Source organism: Belonocnema kinseyi, chromosome 10 (assembly GCF_010883055.1).
Source record: "Belonocnema kinseyi isolate 2016_QV_RU_SX_M_011 chromosome 10, B_treatae_v1, whole genome shotgun sequence".
Classification (NCBI taxonomy): domain Eukaryota; kingdom Metazoa; phylum Arthropoda; class Insecta; order Hymenoptera; family Cynipidae; genus Belonocnema; species Belonocnema kinseyi.
The window spans coordinates 87,889,476-87,915,383 of NC_046666.1; the positions used below are offsets into that span (position 1 = coordinate 87,889,476).

Sequence of the window (25,908 nt, forward strand, 5' to 3'; positions counted from 1 at the left end):
TTAAGGTGGGTTCCGAACCACCAGAACCTCAGTAAAGGTACATTGAAAAATTTCCAGAGGTACCGGCTCAGGGATCGAACCCCGGACCTCTGAGGTGAAGTCAAAGTGTCTAACCAACTGAGCCACCGAGGCTCTCTTATATATTATATATTATTATTATTATTATTTATTATATATTCAATTATCATTATTATTGAATTATCATAATTATATACTATTATTATTATTATTATTATTGTTATTATTATTGCAGCATATTACAAATACATCCCCATTAATGTATATCAAACATTATAGGTCAAATAATAAATAAATTTACCGTGACTCTAAGAAAATAGCGAGAAAGACGGCTTTTTCGATTTTTTGAAACTTTAAAGTCAATTAGGGAGGGTAAAAAATATGTTAGCAGAATCATCGCTATACAGGTATAAACCGGCTTGCTTTTAACTATTTTTAGTGATAATTTAAATTTAAAAATAATAATAATTTTTTTGCTGTTTAAATTTGAAGAAGTGCTTCGTTTTTTGAGATTTTTAGCTATATCTATGATGCACGCAGAAGACAATTTTTTTATGAAACTTTAGGAGAGTGTTTTTGACTCCCAAAAGAAAGTTTTCTCTGCTGCTAGAACTTTGCGCGAACAACTTTTTTCGATACCCCCTAATGAACAGTAAATTCCCGATTCCTCCCACGCAACGGTGGGTATTCCGCCTAAAATTACATAAGTGACTTTGCAATCATTGCTCCATTTCTTTGATCTGGCAATGGCAAAGTCGATATACACGATAATGTTACTTATGCAATGTTTTCCTTAGCATGTCAGTATTAGGCTTCCAAGTTCATTTATGCCTAGGAAAAAACCAGATTGGAAAAAGTGGCTGTCGAGGCTATTTTTATTCAAAAACTCTCTATTCACAATGCTTATTCTCAGCAACACTAATTTAAGGAATATTTATATTGCATCTGTGAATTATCAATATTAAACCTGACCGGCAATGTAAGCTAGATGAGAACTTAGCTTAAATGAGCAGATTTAAGTTTTATGAAAAGCTCACCAGCTTCAAGTTCATAATCTAATTTTTCCAAGCTAGCTTAATTTATTATTGAATCTGGCCTAAGTTTTTTGAATTATTAAGCTTTACGGGAAGTTTCAATTTTGTTTTGCTTATCCTAAACATGTGAAAGCTTTTTTTTTGTGAAAGCTCACATCAATCTTTTCAAGTTTAAAATAAATATACAGTGAAACTCTTCTATAGCGCCGATTTTGGGGCTGACGGTGGGTGGAAACTAACTCATTATGGACCGCTCCGCTTTTGTTTGCTCAGCTCCTGTTACATATGCCTGCAGCGCGGCGTCAATTCTTGGAAAGGCTATTATTGAACGGAGGACTATTGCAGGGTTTCAAAGGAGAAAGTATTTTTCCAGATTTTAAAACGCCCTACATCATCTTTTCAATTCTACCTGATGTCGCAGGTTACTTTAAAATAATACGTATTACATTGATAAAAAAATTTTGATCGGTATTTAATTATTTAATAATAATTTTATTAAAATAAACATAAGAGCTGTAAGAAAAAAATATTTTAAATTCTATAAAATACTCTTTCTTTGATTTCTTCAGAATAAACGTTTCTCGGTTGAATAATTTGAAAATTAAAATATTAACGTTATGAACGTCTATTAACTATTATTTAAAACTTTTATTGCAAAAATAGAATGAGAATAGAAAGGTTTGCACTTGTAATGGTTGAAAACAAAAGTAACAATGAGCATGAAGCATTGTTTGTACGAGTTGCCAAATATTACTGACATCTGAATAGCCTAAAAATAGGCCGACGACTGTCGACGTTTTTTTGACGTACTGACGATTCAAACCGTAATAGTGGCGTATCTCTCCGACAGTAAATTTATTCACGAGTCCTTAATAAAAATCTCTAAACGATATTGTCGATTTCGATTGTCACACTACTCGATTTTCATTGCTATATGCGTAAGAAACAGCATATAACAGTTAGACAGCGTTGGAAACTATTGAAAAAATTGTCATGATTGCTCGCTCCTTGATAGCTACACCCGTGCGAAAGGGACACTCGTGAGTCACTGTGAGTTAGACAGTAATGGAACGTTACACGTGTTTTCTTGATGTTAATAATCCCAACGGAGCTTTCTTGATCTGCGCTCGCTTGGATTTGAGTGGTGTTCATTGGCTACGGTACGCGTCTGTACTTGATTTTTAAATACGTACGCGAACTAGAACCAATGAGCGCCACACAGTTCAAGCATGCGCAAGAGTTTTTGGATCACTGTTGGAAATAATAATCGAATCGAAATTCACGGTCGATAATACGAATGAACGCTGCTGCTTGATCACCACCTTGCCACCCATACTGCCGCAATACAGGACCTCTGCTTGTTATTTATGATCGAATTCTTATTTCAATTTAAGCCTCTCTACTTGTTATTCATGATCGTATTTTTATTTCAATTTCGGAAAGGACATTTTTAAGCCTTCGAAGCATTTAAACGAGCTATCTGGACCATTAAATATATCTACCTGAGTGCCTGCGCAGAATTTCTCAGAGCTTCTCATAGCCTTGAGAAGCTCCAACATTTACTCTGAGATTTCTATCGGCAGGGTTAGTATATTTTCAATTACAAGTTAATGTTTATGCAATTATTTGTTATTAATATAAACATTAACATTAAGTAATATTCCTATAAAGCATGGAATTGGTTATGATTTTTGTTATCAAAGTCCATTGCTGGTGTAAAATGCGATAACAACTTTTTCAGATTTTGAGGTTAGGAATTAGTTTTAGAATATAAGAGCAAATTGCTGATCGCAGAATTAGATCATTTTTGCCACTTTAAAGTAAATCATCCGTGTATCTACAAAAATCTATAAAATATTATTTTTTCCTATGAAACGTTACGAAAATTAAGCTTTTACTTATTTTTCTAAATATGAAAAAATAATCCGTGTTTGAAATACATTGAAAATTAGTAAAATTTTTCAAAAATTTCATTCAAATTTGTAAAATTTTTGGTGAAAAAAAAACAGAAACTATTTTAGTCAGGATTAAAATAAAAAATATCTTTTTATATTTTTATCCTACGTCTTTTTGATAAATTTTTCAACTGCAAGCAGTTGGTTCTTGAATTGCAAAATTCAATATTAACCACAAAATGTTAATACGTTGCTACCGCATTTTATATCAGCAATAGAATTTTATAACAAATTTCATGCTTCACCGGAATAATACTTAATCTTAATGTTTTTATTGAATGAAAATAGTAACTAAAACATTAACTTATGATTAAAAATATACCAATGTTACACTAACTTTACTCAATATCAGAAAGTACCATTAAACTCCTTGCACTTTAACTTCTCGACGAAACAGCTGCATAAAATATATAGGATCCCAATGCTTTACATGCTTTTAAATAATATACAGTTTGAAATTCAACAATTTATATACAATATACAATATACAGTTTGAAAAATCAACAATTTTGTATATATTTTTCTTTTTTCTTTGTTCGTTCTAGAGCTTTGCACTCGATAACATATGCATTTATACATCTAAAACTGTAATTTGGTAGTTGTGAATTATCTTTTGTTAAAGCTCCTTTGTTCAGGGCTCAACTATTTCGTTTAAAATTTGTCTTTTTTGTTGGCATTCGACTACTTCGTTAAATGTTAAACTGATTGAGTAAAAATGGATCTTTTCTGGGTCCTGCCCAAAAGATGCATTCAAAAAATAAGGAAACGAATTTTCAATCATAAAGATTAATTGTATGTAAGAATTGTCAGTTAAGAAATAAAAATTTTGTCCTAATTCTTAAACTCTTAAATCAAAAGACTATTTTTCTGTAAAACATTTATAACACCTTTACCCTCCATCTACCACCACAACCCCCATTTTTCACAACACCTTCACCCCACATGATAAGTTTTCAAAGTATTTATTTGTTATTTTAAAATTGTAAGTTCCTGATTGATAGAATATTATTATCATCAGAGTGAGTTACAAAATTGTATTGTATTTAAAAACAAATAATTCAATTCGGTCGAAAATTGACGATTCGTCGATTATTTGCACGAACAAATCCAAAACACCCTACTGTGCGACGGCCGGATGGCCAGACAGAGAGACAGACGCCATCGTCAAAACTTGATTTTCGGATTTAGACGGTCTCGAAACGTCGAGATCCGATGAAAAACTATGGTGTCAAAGTTCGGAGAATTCTAATACTTTCTCAATCATAAATTATGAGAAAGTAAAAATATAGCAAAACATTGTGCCAAGATCCCAGAAAAAAGATACTGACATTGACAGTATTAAGTCAGTACCGGGGAGCGAGTAATAAGAATGTAGGGTAAGTTAACTGGGAAATGGGAAGATGGAGAAGATCAAAGATCATGCTTGCGAGCGAGCAAGTTGAAGTTGCCGGGAATGTGTAAGCTCACTTAGTGGCGTAAAAAGAAAAAGCCCGGCTGAGCCTAAAGCCTTGACCTATTTCCTCGGTGGTGGCGCCAAATTGGTCGGGCGCGTGCAAACTAAAGAAATAAGAGCAAGACCGAGCCAGGGATGCCGGGTAGCAACCCAACCAACACAAGTCTGCTAGCAAAGGGAAAAGTGGAGAAAAGGGAATGGGTGTGGAGGAATCAATGCCTGCCGCGTATTGCAACCGAAAATCAAGGGAGCTACTTCAGCAGTCACCCGCCCTCATGTCCCTGTCGCTGTCACCTTGAAAGTCCTTCTCAGCTATCAGCTTCTGCTGAAGGGAAGTCTCCCCTTTATCCCATACTCACTCAACAATACCATAACCTGCGCAACTGCGCAATGCACCACTCTCTGGGACACCCTGAAAATTACCCTGACCATCTTCAGGCAAAACAATGTACATATCGTAGCCACTTAGTGTAATTAATTATACACCCAGAAAAAAGTTCTTATTAAAATAAAAAAAACAACATTTTTTTCACTAGGTTCTTTTGATATAACATAAAAATATTTTTATATTAAAAGAAAATTTATTTGATTTTAATGAATGACGTCACGTAATTTCTTTAATTTAAAGAAATTATTTGTTTAAATGATTTGTTTGGTTTAAAACAAAAGTATTTTGATTTAAAAAGTTACTAGGAAAAATGAAAGAAATAATTTCTTTGGTCAGTAATTTGCAATAAGAAAATTATTTCTTTGAATCAAAGAAAGATTTTCTTAATCCACATTACCAATGCGCCATGGCATTGCACAGAACAAATCACTTTGATTATTTTACGTTAACGCGTCTTTCGGAACACGTGTTGTCAAATTTTTGCGAAGATGCGGAAGCGACGGCTCTTGGTAATAATTTAAATTGTTAAAATGTGTGTTAAAGAAGTGCGCGACATCCTTGCATCGTAGGGATTTGCAAAAAGCATAGACGCTTTCTACCGTGTAAATAGATACTTTTATACAGTACGACCTAACCTCGTTTTTATGTAAATATTGGTTACTTCTGTGCACAATTTCATCACAATTTATCTTTTTACCTTAAATTTTCGAGAGAAATTGTAAATTAGGAAAGAATAAAATTCATTTACACACAAAAAATATTAAAATAACCTTTTTCCCTCAGGTTACCTCGCGCTTCTCGCTAGAACATAATTACACCTTGCGCTTCGCGCTCGGATATTTATTCTTTGCATTTGGAATGCTTGAAAAAAACTTTATCAAAAAGATCTCTTTTAGATGGCAGTATTTATATGCGTCTTCATATCCTAAATTGTCTACTTAATTAAGTATAGTCAAAGATTAAGTTTCTCAAAGCTCTGTAGGCTTTGACGTACACATTCTCATCGTGACACTCGCGCTGCGCGTTCGATTTCCGACAGACATTTGTAAACAGGTTTTGTTGGATTTTTTTCTCGTAACTTTCGTCATTTTTCCACACATTTTTTTTATCTTACTTTTTTCAACGTTATTTTTCACGAATAAAACAAAAAGTACGCGTCCTATCAAAAATTGATTCTTAACGAAATCGTAGATCTTTTTTGGGATAACCATTTTTGTTAATTCATCTTTTTTTGTATCCTACATAGTTTGTCCAAAAAATGGAATTTTTTATTTTCCATTATTTTTTGTGCAATCAAAATTTGAATTTTCGTTTTTTGAAGAAAACCCAAAAATTGGTTATGATAATCTTGTAGGGATTTCTAAAAAAATGTTTTTCTTATCTTGACTTTTTTTCATATCGTGCGTTTTTCGGCTTTAAATTTTGATTTTCGGTTGATTAAAAAATTTTTGAAAACGCTATAACTCTGAGAATTTTCTTTGTATCGAAAAAAGTCATTTCGATAAATTATTTGTTCTTTTCAATACTATAAATATCCGCACATAGAATTTTCAAATTCAGAAAAATGTGGTCTCAAAAATTTTAAAATGCGCTCACTTTTTGAATTTTTATCAAAAATGGCTGGTTAACGAACTCGTCCTTTCTTTTAGGACCTAGAAAAAGTGTGCCAAAGATGGATTTGATTCGTTCATTTTTTCGAGAGTTATTGTGTTTACGGACGGACAGACAGACAGACAGACGCCATCGTGAAAACCTGATTTTCGGATTCAGGGGGTCTCGAAACGTGGAGATCTATTGAAAAAGTGTGATGTCAAATTTCCGACAATTCTATTACTTTCTCAATCATAAATGATGAGAATGTAAAAATTATATTTCTTTGATTCAAAGAAATTTTTCATCTGAAGCAATCAAATATTTCTTCAATTCAAAGAAATATTCGGTTTTAAGGAACGAAATATTTCTTTAATTTAAAGAAATTTTCCATTTAAATTAACGAAATATTTCTTTAAATCTAATAAGAAAAGTTAATAACAAAATTTTTTAAAATAAAACAAATGTTTCTTTGACTGTATATCAATACTAGAATTTCTTTGATTTAAAGAAAGTTTCTTTGATTCAACATGCAAAAACAAACATTTTTTTCTATAATGCATAGATTCCGAGATATTCAGCGTTGAAAAAACGTGTTTTTTTTTTTTTTTTAATGCCATACCTTTAAAACGACCCACCAAAAATGTCATCTTGGGCTTATTTTAAAGAAAATACAAATACTCATCTATTTCATTTGAATTTTTTAATCACGTTTTTTTTGAGAGCAAAAAAAAAATGTAAAAAAATTGTTTTTTTTTCTATAAAGACTTCAATTTTTAATTCTTTTTCGACAAAGCCAATTGCCTTTATTTGAAAGGTACTGACTTAAACTTTAAAACCACGTTAGGTTTTTTTTAATACATGATTTTTTTACAGAGATATAAAACTTTTTATTTTGGCCAATTTCGCTCAGGGTGGACAATACTCCTTCACCGGGAGTGTAGTTCACTTCGTGTAGCAATTTCTTTGTTATGATTAATTAAAATGCACATAGTAAGTTAATCATCTAATTAAATATTATTAATCTAATTGTTATTTAAAAAAACGTATTTTATGTTAACTGACTGAAAAACTAGTTCTATTATTTCCACTAATATTTCCATATTCAACTATTAATTTCCACTTTTCTTTTTTCTACTAAAAATTATTATAAGTAAAATTTGACTAGCAATTAGTGAAAGTGAATTATTGGTTCGTCAAATTTAAATAACTCAAATTTAGAGAGTAATTTCCATTTCATACAATTAAGCTAGGAGAAATTGACATATATTGATTTTAATTTTAGAGAACAGATATATTTTCCTGCTTGAAGTAAAGAGAATGAATTTCCACTATCTTTATCCCTGATTTTTTTATCACGTAAAATATGTACTTATTGTTAGACACGTTTTATTTATCTACCACAGTAAAAACTTTATTCGCTTAAAATAAATAAGATATTCCTTATAAGTGGTCTTATTTTCATAGCTCTTTAAATATGAAATTTTGATTTATTCACGTTTAAAGAGTGATACATTACAAAAAATGATCAGACTAAAAAATTTTTTAAATTGAATTTCTCAGGGATTTCTTTCTTTGCAAAATCCCCAATATTAATTATATCCTTTATTTGCCTCTTATTTTCTTAATAAAAAATTGCACTTCTATGTATCTACACCTGTGCATTTTAAAATGATTTTTAGGTATTTCATATAACTACATCATGAAGAAAGGATTTAAAATATTTCAAAATATTTCAAGGGGTTTTAAATGTAATTAAAAATTACACGATCTTTCACGGGACGTAAAATATTTAAGAATATGATTTCCAAAAGTTTTAGGATTATTTTTGGGTGTCAAATAATTTCAAAGATTTACATAGCCCAACTAATTGAGTTTGTAAAATATACAGCTGCTACTTCATTGGTTGGTACAACCATTTTGCTTGCTAGTGTTACAACCCGCATTGTAATTACAACAAATGAGTAGTAACACCCACAAGCACAATGTTTGTGTTTACCAATAAAGTAGCAGTGGTATACTAGTCGGGCCCAATACCTATTTCTCTGTGTTGAACAAATTGCAATGGAGTTTTAAATATTTCAAGTAATTTTTAAAGATTTAAAGGATTTCATATGATTTCAAAGGTTTTAAATTAAATCTAAATTAAATCTATCCCATTTCTTTGAATAGTACTTGATAATTGATTGGTAATTGACACTTGGTAATTAGATTTAAATCTCTTAAAATGTCTCCAATTCCAATTTGAAATTAAACCACTTTTAATTCAAAACGTTGAAAGGATAATAATTTCGTATTTAAATATATAAAAATGAATTTGTATTAAATTATGATTCGTCAAAAATAGTATGTAATTTCAAAATTAAAATGCTTGAAATTAAAATAAGTTCTTTAAATTTGAATCAGTTACAAGTTTTATTAATTTTAATTACTGTCTGAATTCTAGGTATGAATCACTTATTATTTACTGATAAATCAGTAAAACTGACTAATTCGTCTGTAAAAATAAACGATTTATAACTAGGATAAAGTCACTTATTGGAATAAGTTAAGAATGTGACTTATTCACATTTAAGGGTCAAAATATAAAATTTAACATTTCAATAATTGATTTTGAAGACTTGAATATTAAACTTAAAATGTTGAAAGCATTGAATGTTTAATGACCCAATATAAAAAGTTAAAAGTCGCCATTTATTAGAATGCTTATTTTTCTAAAATTGTTCAAGTTTTGACGTCTGAAAATAAAGATATGGCCTCGAATTTGAAAACGTATAAATTTAAATCTTCTCTTTTGAAATTATCGATTACGATTCATTTCTCACAATTCTTCATTTTGGATTTTACATTCAATCACTTTTATTTTTTATTTAACAAATTCAAGTAATTAATTAATATCTAATAGCGTCTGGCTAAAATGTAGCGACTAAATATATCTATAAAAATATATTTCGCTCAGCACATAATATAGTAATTGTGATTCAACGAAAAATAATTGTGTAATCTAAAATCTAAAATGTGAGGAAAATATCGAATTGACCCCAGAAGAATTCTTGTTCATTTTTGTTTTGGTTTTTGAGGAATTCTTATTTGAATTTGTTGTTACTGCAGACTTTAGTTTTCGACGAGGATCGAACTACAAAAAAACAACCATGTGTCGTAAAATAATATTCCAAAATTTAATGTGATCCTGAACTGTCGTAGAAAAAAAAATATTTCCAAGATCAAAATTCTAATTCTCAACAAAGTATAGTATTTCTTAGCAAGTAGTATGAAGTTAACCTTGATAAAAGATTACAGATTCTCTCTATTTGATTGACGCATATCGTATATGCTTTACACACACTCTACACAATCTGGCTTATCAAACGAGACGTATATCATTTACCGAGATATACATAAAATTGTAAAATTTGATAATTATCTCGTTTTTTTCAATTAAAAGGGCTGAACAAGATCTGACTTCTTAAACTGAGAAATGACTTTATCAGATCTAAGATAGTGACGGGTAAAGTCTAGATATGATTTATTAATTGCAGCTTTGTACAAACGTTTCATACTTCTACTTCAATGACAGCAGCAACATACATATTATGTAGCAAAGTAATCTTCATATTCAACCGCTATTATTCGTATGCTATGTAAGATGACCTATTATTTTTTCAAGAAGTGCGTGTTGAGTAAATAATTGAAGTTTCAGTAAAATCTTCAGTTGGTAATATATTGCACATCCAACTACAGTTTTATTACGGTTGATAACATTTTATAACGTATCTAATTATGTATGTCGGTTAATTAACTAATGAATTATTGTTACCTCAACAATTTTGTGATGGTTAACCTAAATCTTTGTACACCCAATATCCATAAAAACAATTGGGCATGCAAAAATACTCTATCGCCTTAAAAAATGAAACTGCCAGCTTTCAATTCCTTTAATTTGTTTTAGGCGGAATTGAAACGGAAACTTATATGAATTTCTAGAATTTCGTTTAAAAATTAAAAAATTTTAATACTTCTATTTAAAATTGTTCAAATTGGAAGGTTTTAATTGGTCAATTCAGAATTCTTCAAACTTAAATTTTGAAAATTCTGAACAATTGGAATTTTTTTAATCTTTCATTTTCCAAATTTGTAATATGTTGAATGCTGAGTAGTTTAGGTTTTAAAAAATACTTTTTTTTTTACTATTTATGTGTTGAAATTGTTCAACCTGAAAGGGCATAATATTTGTTTAAAAAATTTTTAATTACGTTTGGCAAATATCCAAGGCTCCATTAAATATTGAGCATATTGAACCATAAGATTTTCAACAACAAAAAACACTATTTTTTCGCCGAGCCTAATCTAAAATTTAAACGATTTTAATCAAAGATAGTCGAATTTACAAGATTTTGAGTTTTAATCATTTTTAAACTTTACTAATCTTGTTGGAAACAGTAAAAAGGTTTGGTCGTGTTTTTAATTTTTCTTGGAACGAGGTCTACCACAGGAAGCAAGAACTTTGTGACCCAAAATAATTTTATTGCAGAAAGTAAGAGACTCGAAGGATAGAGCTTACGAAATTAAGAGTCCGATTAATGCACATTCAAAATCTTAAAGCACTTTATCTTAAGTCCTTCAATCGCACTCGGTCGCATTCTCTGTCAACAAACGTCGAAAATATGGGCTACAGTTCGAGGTCCCTAGACCTACACGTACTCAATTTTGCGAATGTGTAAGTACTGTGCCAACACACAGCACAACTCAATACAATCCAAATTTTGCCGGCACGTGTACGCACACATGCACTTAAGTACGCTTTTATACGCGTGCACGCAATCTCTCCCTCTCTGTCTCTTTCGTGGGCGTATTGATTGGTGCGTGCGGTGAACAGGTGGCGCACCCTTGTGAACGCGTCCGAAAGCTGCTGCAATGCCGTCACGCAATAAAGGCATTGCCAAGTGCCAAGTGCAAATACATACTCTCCCATGTTCATATATTAGGTAACCAGGCGCGCAGGTCGGGTTTAAAGACCGGGTTTCCCCAGCATAGCGTAGCGAAAAGAACAGATAGAGTATGGGCAAATCAATCAATTGTCGTTTTTCAGATTTCCTACACTATGAAAAAAAAACTTTTTTGGGTAAAAAATTATTTTTGCAGAGAAACATTGAATGTGAAATAGCAAGCGATTTTACAAGTTACTACTTTCGCGTATTATATATACGGGAAGCAGCTTTACCTAAATTTCCGATTATCTTACTTTAAAACTGTATATATGAAACATTTGAATTTGTATTTATTTTTGTCAATATATAACATTTAATGAACAAAAATTGTAAGCCAATTAAATGTATTTACTCTTTATGTAAATGTGAAAAAGGTATTGTACCAATCAATTTTTAATTCACTTTTAAGCTTAGAGTATCGACATAGAATAATGTTACTCAGTTCGATGAAATATTACAGTTTTCATCCTAATGAGAAGGTATCAGTTTAATTTGGAATTTTACCACGATGAATTTAATCGAATCTTCATCTTTTAAGCCCCCCCCCCCCATCCTATTAGCAAAAATTCTTCGACTTGGTTTCGGCTTGAATTGTCCCCAATCAAAGCAGGCTTGAGTCGAAAATTTCGACTTCTGCATGTCTCATTTTCGAGACGGAGTCAGACTTCAATGTATGTCTTGCATACATATATTTATATCTTGATTCGAATTCGTATGGCTCCAAGACGAGCGGCTTATAACTTTGAGTATATAGCTGCGCTGAAAAGGGGTTATTCTGACTGTCATAAAAGATAATATTTGTTAATTATTAAGCAATTTTGTATATTTTTACACAATACATTGAATCAATTCATTTATGGATTTTCATTTGTTTTATAGAAAATGACAATTTTAATTTTTTTGAGAAAATTGTTCAGGCTTATCCTCATTCAGTCCATAAAAGTAAGACATTATCTTATGCATAATCAAGAGAACACCAAGTCAAACTGAAATCGAAGCATTTTTACTCGGGGCCCTGTGTCAGCAAAATCTGATTTTTACGAAGGTGTCTGTCGGTCTGCCTGCAGTATTAGGTAGACACGATAAATTTCGATAGACTGATCAGATTGAGTTGAGCGTCGACACACTTTTTGTAGACCTAAACAGAAAGGATTAGTTTGTGAACCAGCCATTTTTGACCAGCAGATCTGGTTTCATCATCGAAAATGCTTTTTGAACACTTACAAATTTAATTTTCTAGGTCAAACTATGAAAGATAAAAAACAAATTTTTGGATAAAGAAATTTATCATACAAAAAGATTCTACAAATTTTCTTGAAATCATTTTTTTTTATAAAATGCATAGTTTTTATTTTAATTGTAAAAAATGTAAGTAAAAATGAAAAACTTCACTGTCCAAAAACTATGCGATACGGCAGAGACTGTAACTGAAAAGAATCTACAAATTTAGTTCAAACCATTTTTTGATCAGGCATATCGTTTTTGTTTGAATCATGATAATGCTTTTTAAAAAATAAAAAAATTCATTTTCCGGCCAAACTACGTGTTAGACGACAAAAATAGGAGGAGAGCCAGTGACACTGAACCTTGCGTCATCGCAGATATTGGTAAAAAAAATTTCGAATTATATGCATGTAGGGTAATAGCGAACCGCCATGCTGACCAAGCAAATCCTGAACCCACGTACCTTAGTTAATTATTTAAAAATTATTTTCCTTAAAAATTAGCATGATTGCGGAATTAAACAAAAAACTAAATCACGTATTTAACGACATCGAGTACTTATTGGAAATATATGTGTGCCTGCCCTTAATCGGTGCCCAATCCCTGTTAACCAGGCGCAAATAAGTGGGTTAGTTTCGTCATTGAACTTGCGTCATAACGGATATGATTTTTTGTAAAATGCAGGTCTGGGTCCCCACAAGACAAATAAATATGTGTCCCTTGAAAATTCTTGAACCCGGTATCACGTTAACCGAGTTTTATTGCGCGCCACTGCACAGTGAGAAAAAATTACTTTTTTGGTTTAAAATAACGTAGAGCCCACAAATAGTGACCGATTTGAACAAAAAAAGCGGGAGAAAGCTGATAAAAGAGTTGTCAAGCATGATATTTTAAATTAAGCTTTCGATTTTTTTATAAATAAACCTATACAGTGAAACCCTTCTATTATGCCGGTTTTGGGGCAGTGGGAAAATAACCCGATAGACTGCCGTTTCGGTTGAAAACGGTTTCATTTGTTTGCACCTGTGTGACCCCGCACACTCCCTCCAGCTCCTTTGACTCCCATCCGCGGCGCGGCGCCAATTCTCGGAAAGGCTATATGGCGGGGAGCGCTATTGAAGGGGTTCACTGTATGACGAAAAACATTGCCATTTTTCCATATGACGTTTCCAATGTCAATTTTTTATAAACAAATTATTCGTTGAAAGAATATTTTCAACGATTTTCCATAATTTTACAGTTTTTAAGTTATATTGCCAGAAATTTGGATAGAGAAATATAATGATGAAGAAATTTCTTCTTGAGATGATTATTGGTAATATTATAAACAAATTTTAAAACCAAATGCATTAACTAGGCATTTATCGGTTGAAAAATTCGTTTTTTTTTCATTTCCAGTCCTTTCGGTTCCTAACTTTATGAAATATTTAACACTATTCATTATAGGTTGATAAATTCTATGATTTTTTAAAACAAATTCAATAAAAAAAAGTATTATTCAGGCATTTGCCGACAGAAAAATTCATTTTTTTCGATGCCAGCTTTTTAAATGAAGAACTTTATGGTAATTCCAGAAAAATTCTTAATTTTTTTATCAGTTTTATGATTTTTTTAAAAATAATTTATTAAACAAATGAATTATTTGGGTATTTGTCGATGAAAAAGTTTTTTTTTAATGTCAGTCCTTTCAGTTTAAGTTTATCAATACTTTAATTAATAAGGCTGTAGCTTCAGGACCGAATAGAATGACCGGCTTTTTCCACTAATGTCTATGATAAACTATTTTTGGATCAGTCTTGTTAAAAGAATGAACGTAATAAGAAACTTAAACCGAAAGTACTAAAGTTGAAAAAAACTGCATATGTTTATTAAATTTGTTTAAAACATTGAATTTTTTAACTATGTATGAGTGTTTATGAAATAATCATCAAAATAATGCGTTTCTTTGTTGAATTTTTTTTTAAATTATAAATTTTATCAAAAAATTATGAATTTTGCTAAGATTATCATGAATTTCCTATTTTAAAAAGTTGAAACCGACAAAAATAATTTTTTTCTGTCAATAAATGCCTCATTAATGCATTTGCTTATTGAATTTGATTGAAAAAAGCCTAAAATTTATCAAAAAATTATGAATGTTGCTGAAATGGGCATGAAGTTCCGAAATGAAGGTACTGTCATTGAAAAAAAACGAATTTTTCTGCCGACAAATGCCCGAATAATGCATTTGTCTATTAAATTTGTATAAAAGAATCATAACAATAATCGACAAATTATGAATTTTACTAAAATTAACAATGAAATATCATTATGAATACGGACGATACTATATATCTTCTTGATCCAGAAAATATTTCTTGTCTCAAGAAAAAGTAGTAGATTAAAGAAACTTAATTTTCTTTTATACATTTTGTTTGTTTGGATTTGTATGCATTCCTTTGTACATTTTATTTAGACAAGATCAATCTTTTAGAACCATGAAATTATTATATTGGCCTTATTCGTACCGATATTTTCTTGATTCAATATTAATTTTTTCCATGTTGAATTTTTTATTTCAAAGCATATCATTTCGACAGTTTCAATTTAAAATTGATTTTCAAATAGATTACTTAATTTGAAATTAATACTTTCATGTGACCCCTACCAATATTAAATTGAAGGGAATTCAAAAGAATTCGAAGAATTTGAATAAATCAAGATAATTTAAAAAAATTTTAATACCAAGAAATTCATGGATCTTATTGATATATTTAATGTGTAGCTGGCGTAACTTTAATCTCTAAGATTCAACAATTTACTCGAAGACAAGTTAATATTATATTCTATTTATTCACGGAAATTTGAGAGAATAAAATTAGTTCAAAATAATTCAAAGGAATGCAAATAAATTAAAAAGATTCAGAAGAAATCAAGAACGAGGTAATGAGCAAACTGTGAGCATCCGGCAACCTGAAAACTAATTTTGAAACAATAGACTCGTGTGGAAATAGCTCGGGTTAGCCCTGGTACAACAAGGTTCCTGGTCGGGGACTGACCGGGCTATGTTTTTTTTTTTTAAGAGCCTAACCGTGCGCTGTTCGGAGACTGGCTAGCCAAAATTTATGTGAAACCCCTAGTCGGGGGGTGACTGGGCTCTGATCGGACAAACATTATGATCGAATACTCAGACGGTAGCTGGCCGGGTGCTGATTGGAAATAATAAAATTCTTCAACTTTGTTTATAACTTAATTACTTTTTCTAATTTCATTAAGAAATGAATGCGTATACGCACATGGATGTTCCACGCGTGGAAATATATTCGGTGAATATCTTTTTGACACCACAAATTTTAAGGTTTCACGAGTTCAGACTTACAAACAATGCATTTTGTGACAAAAATTCGATGACACTTTTTTTAAATTCAAACTGTTTTTTTTTTATGAAAAAAATGTTAAGTTCCAACTTTATGAAAAATTGCAAATGTTCAGAAAAAATTTACATTCTATATCAATCATAAACGTTGTAAAATAGTATAAAACACATAAAAACCAAACCTTACACGAAATTTAAAAAATGTTATTATTAAGGAATTGTCAAAATACACGATCCTGAGTTCCGTCGTTAAAAATTTGTAATGTCCAGAAAAAATTAGATTTCCTGTCATTGTAAAAAGTTGTAAAATAGTCTACAACGGAAAAAAATAAAATATCACGCGAAGAAAAATCGTAATCGATTTAAATTATTTATTTAAAATGTATTTTATTGATATTCCTGTTAAAAGTTCGTGTATTTTATATTTACATAACGCCGCATAATAATAAATAATTAGCAAAAGTGAACTTAAAATTTGGTACTTTAACTTTTCTGAAACTTATGAGGATGGCTTTTTCAACGAGTTTTAACTTGTCGCTTTAGCGCAGTGGTTGGCACTCCCGACTGCTAGGCATTAGATTTAGGTATGGATATGTAGGTTCGATAACCCCGTGACGTTTGAAATTTTTTTTGTAATATAATGTTTAAAAATGTTATATGTGTATTTACTCTAAACAGGACTATTAATATTTAAAGTCAACATACTCGCAATCATTTAATATTTATTTTTTAAATACCTTTTTTGTCTCTCAACGACTACGTGAAAATAGTTAATGTTGTCTGTGTGCTAGGCGTGTGGAATTGCATATATAAATATGCTCCAATTCTGCAGTAAAAAATAATCAAATTGATTCTCTAATTTAGTGACTAATGCTTTTCATACAATTGAAACCCGAATCATTTAATTCTAGTAAAGCACCAATTGATCTTGTCCGGGCTACGGTCGGGCTCCCCGGCTAGTTCCGGGCCATGATCCATGGCCGGACGCTGGCCAGCGGAGCGTGACGATGCTGGTCGGATTCCGACCAGGAACGCCGGCCACAGCCCGACTTAAAGTCGGGCTCCCCGGCCAACTCCCGGCTTGAAGCCGGGCTCTCCGGTCGTAGAATGGCCAGCCCCCGACTTAAATTTCCACCCGGGGACCAGGGATTGACAAAAGAATTTAATAATAATACAGAAGTACTAGATTAAACAGGAAAAATTTTATTCAATTTTCGAGGCCAACTGAAAAACGTATATTGGTAGTAAAATGATATTAGTAAGAAAACAGAAAGTGCACTTCTAGCGTTAACTTGATTAAAAATAATAAGTTAATGACTATTACTACAATAATATACAATATATCATTTTAAAAAAATATTGGCAGTTTCTGCTTGCATAAATTGACCGGTAAAATAGGATGTTGGCCAGTATCCTTTCCTACCACAAATTCATCATAAAAAGGGAAATATAAATAAATAAATATAGTAAACCTCACTGCTGGAAAGTAGACATTGACCATCGTATAATTTAGGCCTGAAAGTAATTGAACTTCAAACGATTAGTCATAATAGCGCACGCATATAGTGAAATAAATAAGTGGCACCGAATCATTAGAATGGTTTCATTTGAACGATTTCCTACCGCCGTTACAAATCGAAACCACTATATACAATAAAAACATACTCTTTTTTCAAGGTTAGACCTCAAACATGTACGTCTGTATACACTTTATTATTTGTTATTCAGTATGCATCAAAATGTAAATCTTAAACCTCATTCCTCTCAAGGATCATGATTAACTTCTTTCGAAATGCTTGAAGGTATGGACATTTTCTATTCATAAGGGCGAAAGTGTTAAAAATATTTTTAGATTTTTAGTAACTTATGTGCCATTCGTTAGATTTTAAGCCAAAAATACTCGGTTTAAGGCCATGTGAAGAGAGGGTCACGTGACCAAACCTGTTCTTCGATTTTTCTTTCCCAACTTACGTCTAAACGAAATGAGGTATCGCTCTGAAAGTTTGGGACATGAACGAGGAGGTAATAAAGTCCATGCCTCTGCTTTGTTCTGGTGGAAATTTTGAGAAAAATTTTTTTTAAAGAAAATACCAGTGGAAGTTTTCTTTCCCAACTTACGCCCACACGGAATGAGATATCGTGTTAAAAATTTGACACGATAAATAGACGGAGTGCAAGAATGTGTCTCTGGTCCTAAATAATTAGAATATTGGAAAAAGTTTTTCTTAATTTCTATTTTGGAGAAATACCCACCGTACTGTCGTCAAACCCTGTAAGCATGAACATAGGAAACAAGGGACTAGGCATGCCATTGCGGGAGTGATGCAATGAGGTCAGGTCCGCCACCTTTTGATGTCCCGCGACAAACATGGCAACGCCCACATGTTTATATTTTCATGCACAGTTTGTCGGCAAAAATGCTCGCGCGCATAATCAAATGGCACATCGTAAGATGGCGGCTCTCCCCACTCATGGAATTCTCCCCTCTCCCGTGGATTCAACCCCGCTCGCCAAGTTAGGATGGCATGCCTAGTCCCGTATTTCCTATGCTCATGCCTGCAAGCAATTTGCGATGTAGTCAATTTGATGGTTATGAGGTTTATATTTATCAAAGTGGGACAAAACAACAAAAATCGCTCACGAACATTATGCACCAATAATGCAAAAACTAATGTTTGCACTTGAAATGCAAATAAACATATTTGGTCTGACATACGTATCAGTCTAGTATCAGCTGTGTAAAAGCAGCACTAGCGCAGCGAGTACACAACTTCGAACTTCAAGGGGTCTGTGGGTAAAACAGATTGCATGATTACCGGCAGAGAAAGTTAAGAGTCAAACTTCTGCTGTAAAACCTAAATGTTTCCGTCGATAATCATTATTTCCATAAATAAACTTTTTCTTCCTCTAACTCTTTGCAAGGCCACAAGTGATCCTTTAATATTTATTAACATATCCCGAACAAAATTTCCGCGTTATTTAAACTTTCATTTTTCATTATGGGTGAAAAAATGTTGTTCTTAGTTTTCGCAGTATTTTTGCATAATGTTCGTGAGCGATTTTTGTCGTTTTGCCTCACTTTGATCAATATAAACCTCATAACTAGCCCATTGACAACATTGCAAACTGCTTGCAGGGTTTGACGACAGCACGGTCGGTATTTCCCCAAAATAGCAATTAAAAAAAAACTTTTTTCAACATTCTAATTATTTAGGACCAGAGACACATTCTTGCATACCATCTATTTATCGTGCCAAATTTTTAACTCGATATCTCATTCCGTGTGGACGTAAGTTGGGAACGAAAACTTCCACTGGTGTTTTCTTCAAAAAATTTTTTCTCAAAATTTCCACCGGAACAAAGCAGAGACATGGACCTTATTACCTCCTCTTTCATTTCCCAAACTTTCAGAGCGATACCTCATTTCGTTTAGACGTAATTTGGGAAAGAAAAATTGAAGTCCAGGTTTGGTTACGTGACCCTCTCTTCACATGGCCTTAAAGGTAATTTTTCCAGTACATAAAATGCCACAGAAGCAAACCATCATATTTTCTTATCTTTAAATGTTTTGACTTTCATAAAAAGCTGCAGTCGGCTTTGCCCTCCAGTGAGGGGAAAAACCGACGAAATACAGATTGTGAGAAATAATTAAATTACATAATCATTGCTTTTTTCATGTGATTAATACTTATAGAAATATGATGAAAAATAATGTAGAACTCGAAATGAGAAAAAACTGGATCAATTCAACATCTTATTAACTTGAAAAAAATCATGGACTGCTAACTGGTTGGCACTGCCCCCCCCCCTTTCCCAACGATTTTGTTCTTATAAGAAAGTCTGCGCATACAGAATTCCTAAAGGAAAAACAAATGCTCTTTTTGGGCTGAATTCGATATTAGAATAGTTCACAGTACAAAACACAATACAACTTTATTTTGATCCGCCAAAGTGATAAAAAAAAAGATCTTTTGCTAAGAAGTAAGTTTTGATCAATTGAAACAATGCACCAAAAATCATCATTTTGATAACTTTAGCTCGCTGTCTGGTATCATTTTTTAATTTGAAGTTAGCAAAGTAAGCAAGATGAAGCCTGGTATTCAGAGAGAAGAGTGTAAGTCGGCGCCGAAGTTAAGTTAGCGCACCCTTTATTTATGCAAAATTATAATAGTTAGGCTCACAACAATAGTTTTACGGTCTGAATTCTTGCATAATATATAATTGTAAAAAATTCACAATCAGTTTATTATTCAAAACATTTTTTATTACAAGTTTATTTTTAGGACTTTTTCCGACAACTGTTGATTACTTACAGAACAATTAAATCCAATCGATAAATAACTCAAATTTACATTAAACTGACTAATCAAATACTTTTATAATATTTCATCTTTAAGTTCATGGTCAGAAAAAGAGTTACGTAAAATAAATAAGCCCTTTATGCGAAAAGTATTTAATTAACGAACAGACCGTGGGCTGGTAATTTTACGCAGACATTTAATCGTCTGCGATTTCCTATAAAAATAGTGGATAATAGTTTAAACCGTATTTCAGGTTATGTGGTGATTAGAGTTGTTATTTACCGTCATGTGTTACCTCGAACTTCACTTGATATTAAAATAACTTATTGCAATTGAGCAATGTAATTTATATATAAGTTATGTAATGCAATTAATTATTATTATTATATAATGAAAAACAATCAAAGTATTGCGCCAAATCAACCGAAGTGGCGTGTAATATAACGCAAATGCAGTACTCCAGGAAACAATAAAAGCAACCTACTTTATGTATTCGTCTTAAAAAAATATTCTTTCACTTATTACAGCCAAGATATCAAGCCTAACTAAAGCATATTTTCTCATTCTTTGCGGTTGTACATTTGTCTTTTAAATTTCCATTTAATTTTAGGTGCATCAGTGTATTCTGCTCTCCCATAAAATACACTATTTGTGCGATTATTTTTTTTTCAAAAATTTTCTCGGATGAACCCGGTTTTCATTGTAGCCATGGACTAAGTCAAGTGAGTGATAAGATGAGGATGTTATAAGTTAATTTAATACGATATTCGAAATCTTTTGCGATGATGTTGTAGGTGCAAAATTAGAAGCATGGTGTAGTTTGGAGTTCTTATTTTACCGCTGTTATACTTAAAGAGAAGCCACGAGCATTGGAGGTGTCAACGGTCACTTCTCTTCTTCTCCAGCTAATCATTTTTTTTTGTAAACTTTTTCTCGGGTAAAACCCGGTTTTTCATCATATTCATAGACAAAGTCAAGTGACTGGTGAGATGAGGATGCTATAAGTTAATTTAATCCGATGTTTGAAATGTTTACGATGATGTTGTAGATACAAAATCAGGAGCATGGTGTAGTTTGGAGTTCGTTTTTTACCGCCGTTATATTCGAAAAACGGCCGCGAGCGTTGGAGGTGACAACAGTCGTCTCTGGATGCTTTCTTAGACCTTTCTTATTATCTTGCAAGGCTGGTCCATTGAAGTCCCTATACTTTTTATTTTAAAACCTCGGTGAAACAGAAATCTATACCAGGGACAACCTCACTGCTAAAGTATCATTTAAGTTCTTTAGCAGAAGTAAATATACCGCCAGACGACCCCACTTAACTGATTACGGGCCTGTGAAAACTTTTCTTTCACTAAGGTGGGATTAGAATCACAGTATGCATTTAATCACACGCAGGGATAACCCGCAGATGTGTCAAAATTTATTAAAATATTCACATTTGCCTAGACGTTCAACCAGATGAAGGGAAACTGCAGAAAACAACCTCCCGATTTCAGCCGGTATCTCGATATTCAAGTTTGAAAGTGGACATTCGAACCTATCCATCGAATACGCTTCATCATCCTCGGCGTCAAACCTCCTCTCTCGACTTTAGCTAAGACCCAGCGAATCTACAACCTGCTCAAACTTTGCACATGGTAACCCATCCGAGTGCTAACCGCGCAAGCCGCTCGAAATGTTTTGTTATCTGGACTCTCCCGATTCAAGATTCAACTCACAGCTAATGCCGCCGGTTTGTAAGATATCAGAAAAATAATAAATGGATCCCGGACTAAGTTCAAAATGAATGTCCAGTTTGTATTGGCTGTTCATGGGACTTAATGACTAACCATTTTTTTTTTACAATTTTAAAAGTTCTTCATAAATTTCTTACCTATGACAAGTTTTATTTATTAAATACCATTCTAATTATAACCCATAAAGATTTTAGTACAAGGTTATTTTATTTATTTAAATAAATTGTTTATGTCAATAAATTGAAATGATAAATAAAATTTTCTTTTGGCTTAAATCCATCTTCCATAATTCTAATCAATACAGAGTATGTTTCAGTAATTTGTTTAGAGATCAAACATCTTACTGTTAAAATGACAGCTTTTTCCACTATGTTTGTTTATATATTATTAAACCTAACAAGACATGATAAAATCGTGTTTACAGTTTGTTTTTCTTTTTAGAAATTTAATACAGATAATTTCTGAAAGCAAGCTTCCAAATCTGTTAAAATGACAGGCTGTAGACTATTTTGAACAGTAAATACGCATGCCACTGTGCGGCTCATTCGTATTTTTGCATCATGACAATAAACGAGTCGGTAATTAAATAAATAATTATGAGTGAGAGCGAAAATGGTTCTGAAACAAAATATTCGGAACAGAAACTTAGGTTTGTATGCTGCGATTGCCAAGTTTATATGATGAACTGTTGGCATTGTAACAAAGCAAATATATACTTCCCCGTGAATAAATGTGCTTTCTGACGGCTTCATTATTCATACAGAATTAGAAATTATTCGTATTTTACTATTCAATACAATTACGTGATATACAAGTAACGTCTACCTAGTGTTTTCATGGAAATACAAAACTACTACTTTATTGGTTGGCACAGCTATTTGTCTTGTCAGTGTTACTATTCGGCTTGTCTAAGCAACAATGCGGGTAGTAGTAACCGCAATAAAAACAGTTGTTCCAACCAATAAAATAGTAGTAGCATGAATATTTTTAAATTTAGAAAACTTAAGTAATTGGACCTATACAACTTATTTTTTTAGGGTATAAGAGAAGAAGCGAATACATATCAGAACTTTCAGGAGAAATAAGTATTTATGAACTATTTTGGAGGCGAATAATTAATTGATCGCTATCTCGTTTCATCAAGAATATCTAAGCACTCGGAAATAAATTGAAAATAATTTTAACAGCAGAAAAATTGTGCAACAGAGCGACGTAATTTCCTTATTTGCATTTTAGGCATTAACTTTACAGCCAAAGCCTCAATGTATCGCATCTTTCAAGCACCACTTAAATTATTTTCAGTAATTGCCTACTCCTAACATTTCTAAGTTTTAAATACCGCCTTAACCAAAGCTTAATTTGATCAAAAGGCCAGATGTACCTTTTAATTATTTTCATGAATAATTTTGGAAACGAGATGGCTAAGCCTGTAACCCTTTTGTGAAATATATTTGGTTTTTTAAGGGATCTAGATTATGCGATCTCTACAGGGGCAAAATTTTATTCCATCCAAAGGTTAGTTCTTTTATCGCTCAGTCAGACGAGCCTTCTACAGTTGTTATCATGAATAATTTCGTGACCCGAATTCGGCATTGCATGCGAATCAGTCCTATCGAACTTTATCTAATGGTCAGAACTATGTTTTATCATAAATATAGTACCGTATATACGTAAAAATTATATTGTAACTTCTAGAACGCATGCACCAATAAATAAAAAAATAGGTTCATTGCATTTTTTCCAAAATTAGAATAAAAATTAGAATATTATAAAAAAGTAGAATAATGACTATACTATTAAACTGAGAAAAATGGTTAAGACAACCAAAGATTCTGTTGCTAAAGAAGCAACAAACTCTGCTCATTTTTTTTAACTCAGCTAAATTTTGCTTTCAATAAATGATAAAGATGCTTCTAATACTTCTAATATTTTTATAATTGAAAAAGAATTGGTTTCTTTTCTAATAGATCGAATTTCGATTTTTTGAATTGGAAAAATCTTCTATTTGAAACATTAACATTTTAAAGGAAAGATATTAAAATTGGATATATCACTTGTCTTTACAAATATCGTAGATCTCGACCGGAAACATACCTACTATTAAAAAGATTCCGCCAAGTAAAAAACTGCCAGTAAAATCGACATAGTTTGTGCAGTAAAAGTTTTCCGACTAATTTTAAAAAATATCTCAATGGTAAAATTCATTAAATTTATGAAAGTACAGAAATTTTGGAAATGTATTAAAAGCGAAAAAAATTATGTCTATTCAGAATTATTATTATTATCAAATAACAGCGACCATGGCAGTCACATTATAACTATCAATTACGACAAATTTCAAAAGATCTATTTTAAAGGAAATACAATTATATGTATTTTACCGGATCGATAAAAAAGAATTAGAACTTTTAATTTTCTTTCTAATTTCGGCGGAAATTTCGTGTTATCACGTGCTGTTTAGTTTTCTCTCTCCCCTTGCAGGTGAAATAAATTTTCAAAAAAATCGATAAAATCTCATTTATTCTAAAGTTATTAATTTTCTTTTTGCATTTTTCGCCCGAAAAATTCAAAAAGATAGTTAAAAAGATGAGATAAAGATAATAATTATATAATATTTTAAAGAGCTACAACTCTTTTTGACAGTCTGCGTTATCTGCATTATGGAATTAAAAATTTAAACATTCATTACAATGTCAATTCTTTTTCAGTAAATAGGTTACAATCATGCTGTCTTATTTTCTTTAAAAAATATCATTATTCGTCAGCGACTATTTCTGCGACACTAGCATGAACCGTGAACTGAACTAAAATGGATACGGTCCCACACGATTTTGAAGATTAAAATTGGAAATTAAAGTTTACTTTGTCAATTGATAAGATGAAAGAAAAGTCACAAATTTCCAACACAGTTGAAATAGGTGATAAATTTCGAAATAGGTGAAAAAACATGAATCGGTGACAACCTGTGATGACTGCAAAAGAGAAAATCTCTCCAAGTTTTAATTTTTTTCCTTATTCATACATTCTAAAATTTTCTGTAATTTTATCAATTTAATAAATATAAAAGATTAGATATATTTTAGAATTAATTGACAAACTTTAAATTCTCCAACTATGTTGATTTTTATACTTGGCGGAATTTTTTGCATTGTAGATGCTTTTTATGACATTTTTCTTTTTTTAAGACACATTTTTATTAAATAAAATAATCGTTTCAAAGTAATAATAATATTTCATACTCAAAAAAATATAATGCATATTATTGGTATTGATATCATTGTATAATTTAAAATATAACTATACAGTTTATCCACTATCCTAGGTATTTATCTAAGGGCGTAATCTGATGCCTCGATTTACAGTTCGAATTCATTAATACTTTGCTGTTTTCCCACTGCTGCTAACTTTAGTTACTTCTGTGTTATTTGTGTTCTCAATGAGTCTGAGCTTGTGGATATAAGTGCTGGAAAGTGCTTGACACTGGAAAGACCTATACGTACTTGGCGTGCCACAAACCCGCATTCAGGACGTAAAATTAGTCAAGGAGTCTCTCCGAAGCAGATACAAGCACCTTCTTCAACAAATTTGGTCTTCAAATCTGTCGGCGTTGAATAAGGTATCTGCGACTAATATGCTTGCCGTCCCGGTTCTACTCTACTCGTTTGGGGTGGTTCAATGGACGAAGAACGAGCTTACAGCCCTTGATATAGCCACGCTTAAGATCATGCATATGCGTAAGAATTTGCATATAAATTCGCCCATTCCACAATTGTGGGTCCGGATGCAATAAGGGCACATAAAATTTTTTCGTGCGAAAACGAAGTCCCCTGGAGGCTTTAGAAAAAATTTTCGAATTTTAATTT

General features: G+C 31.8%; 1 protein-coding gene across 1 annotated transcript in view; it reads right to left on the reverse strand.

Moving 5' to 3' along the window:
• LOC117181247 (zinc finger protein chinmo) overlaps positions 1-25,908 on the reverse strand; it is a 172,422-nt gene that overhangs the window by 26,268 nt on the left and 120,246 nt on the right. The window lies entirely within an intron of this gene.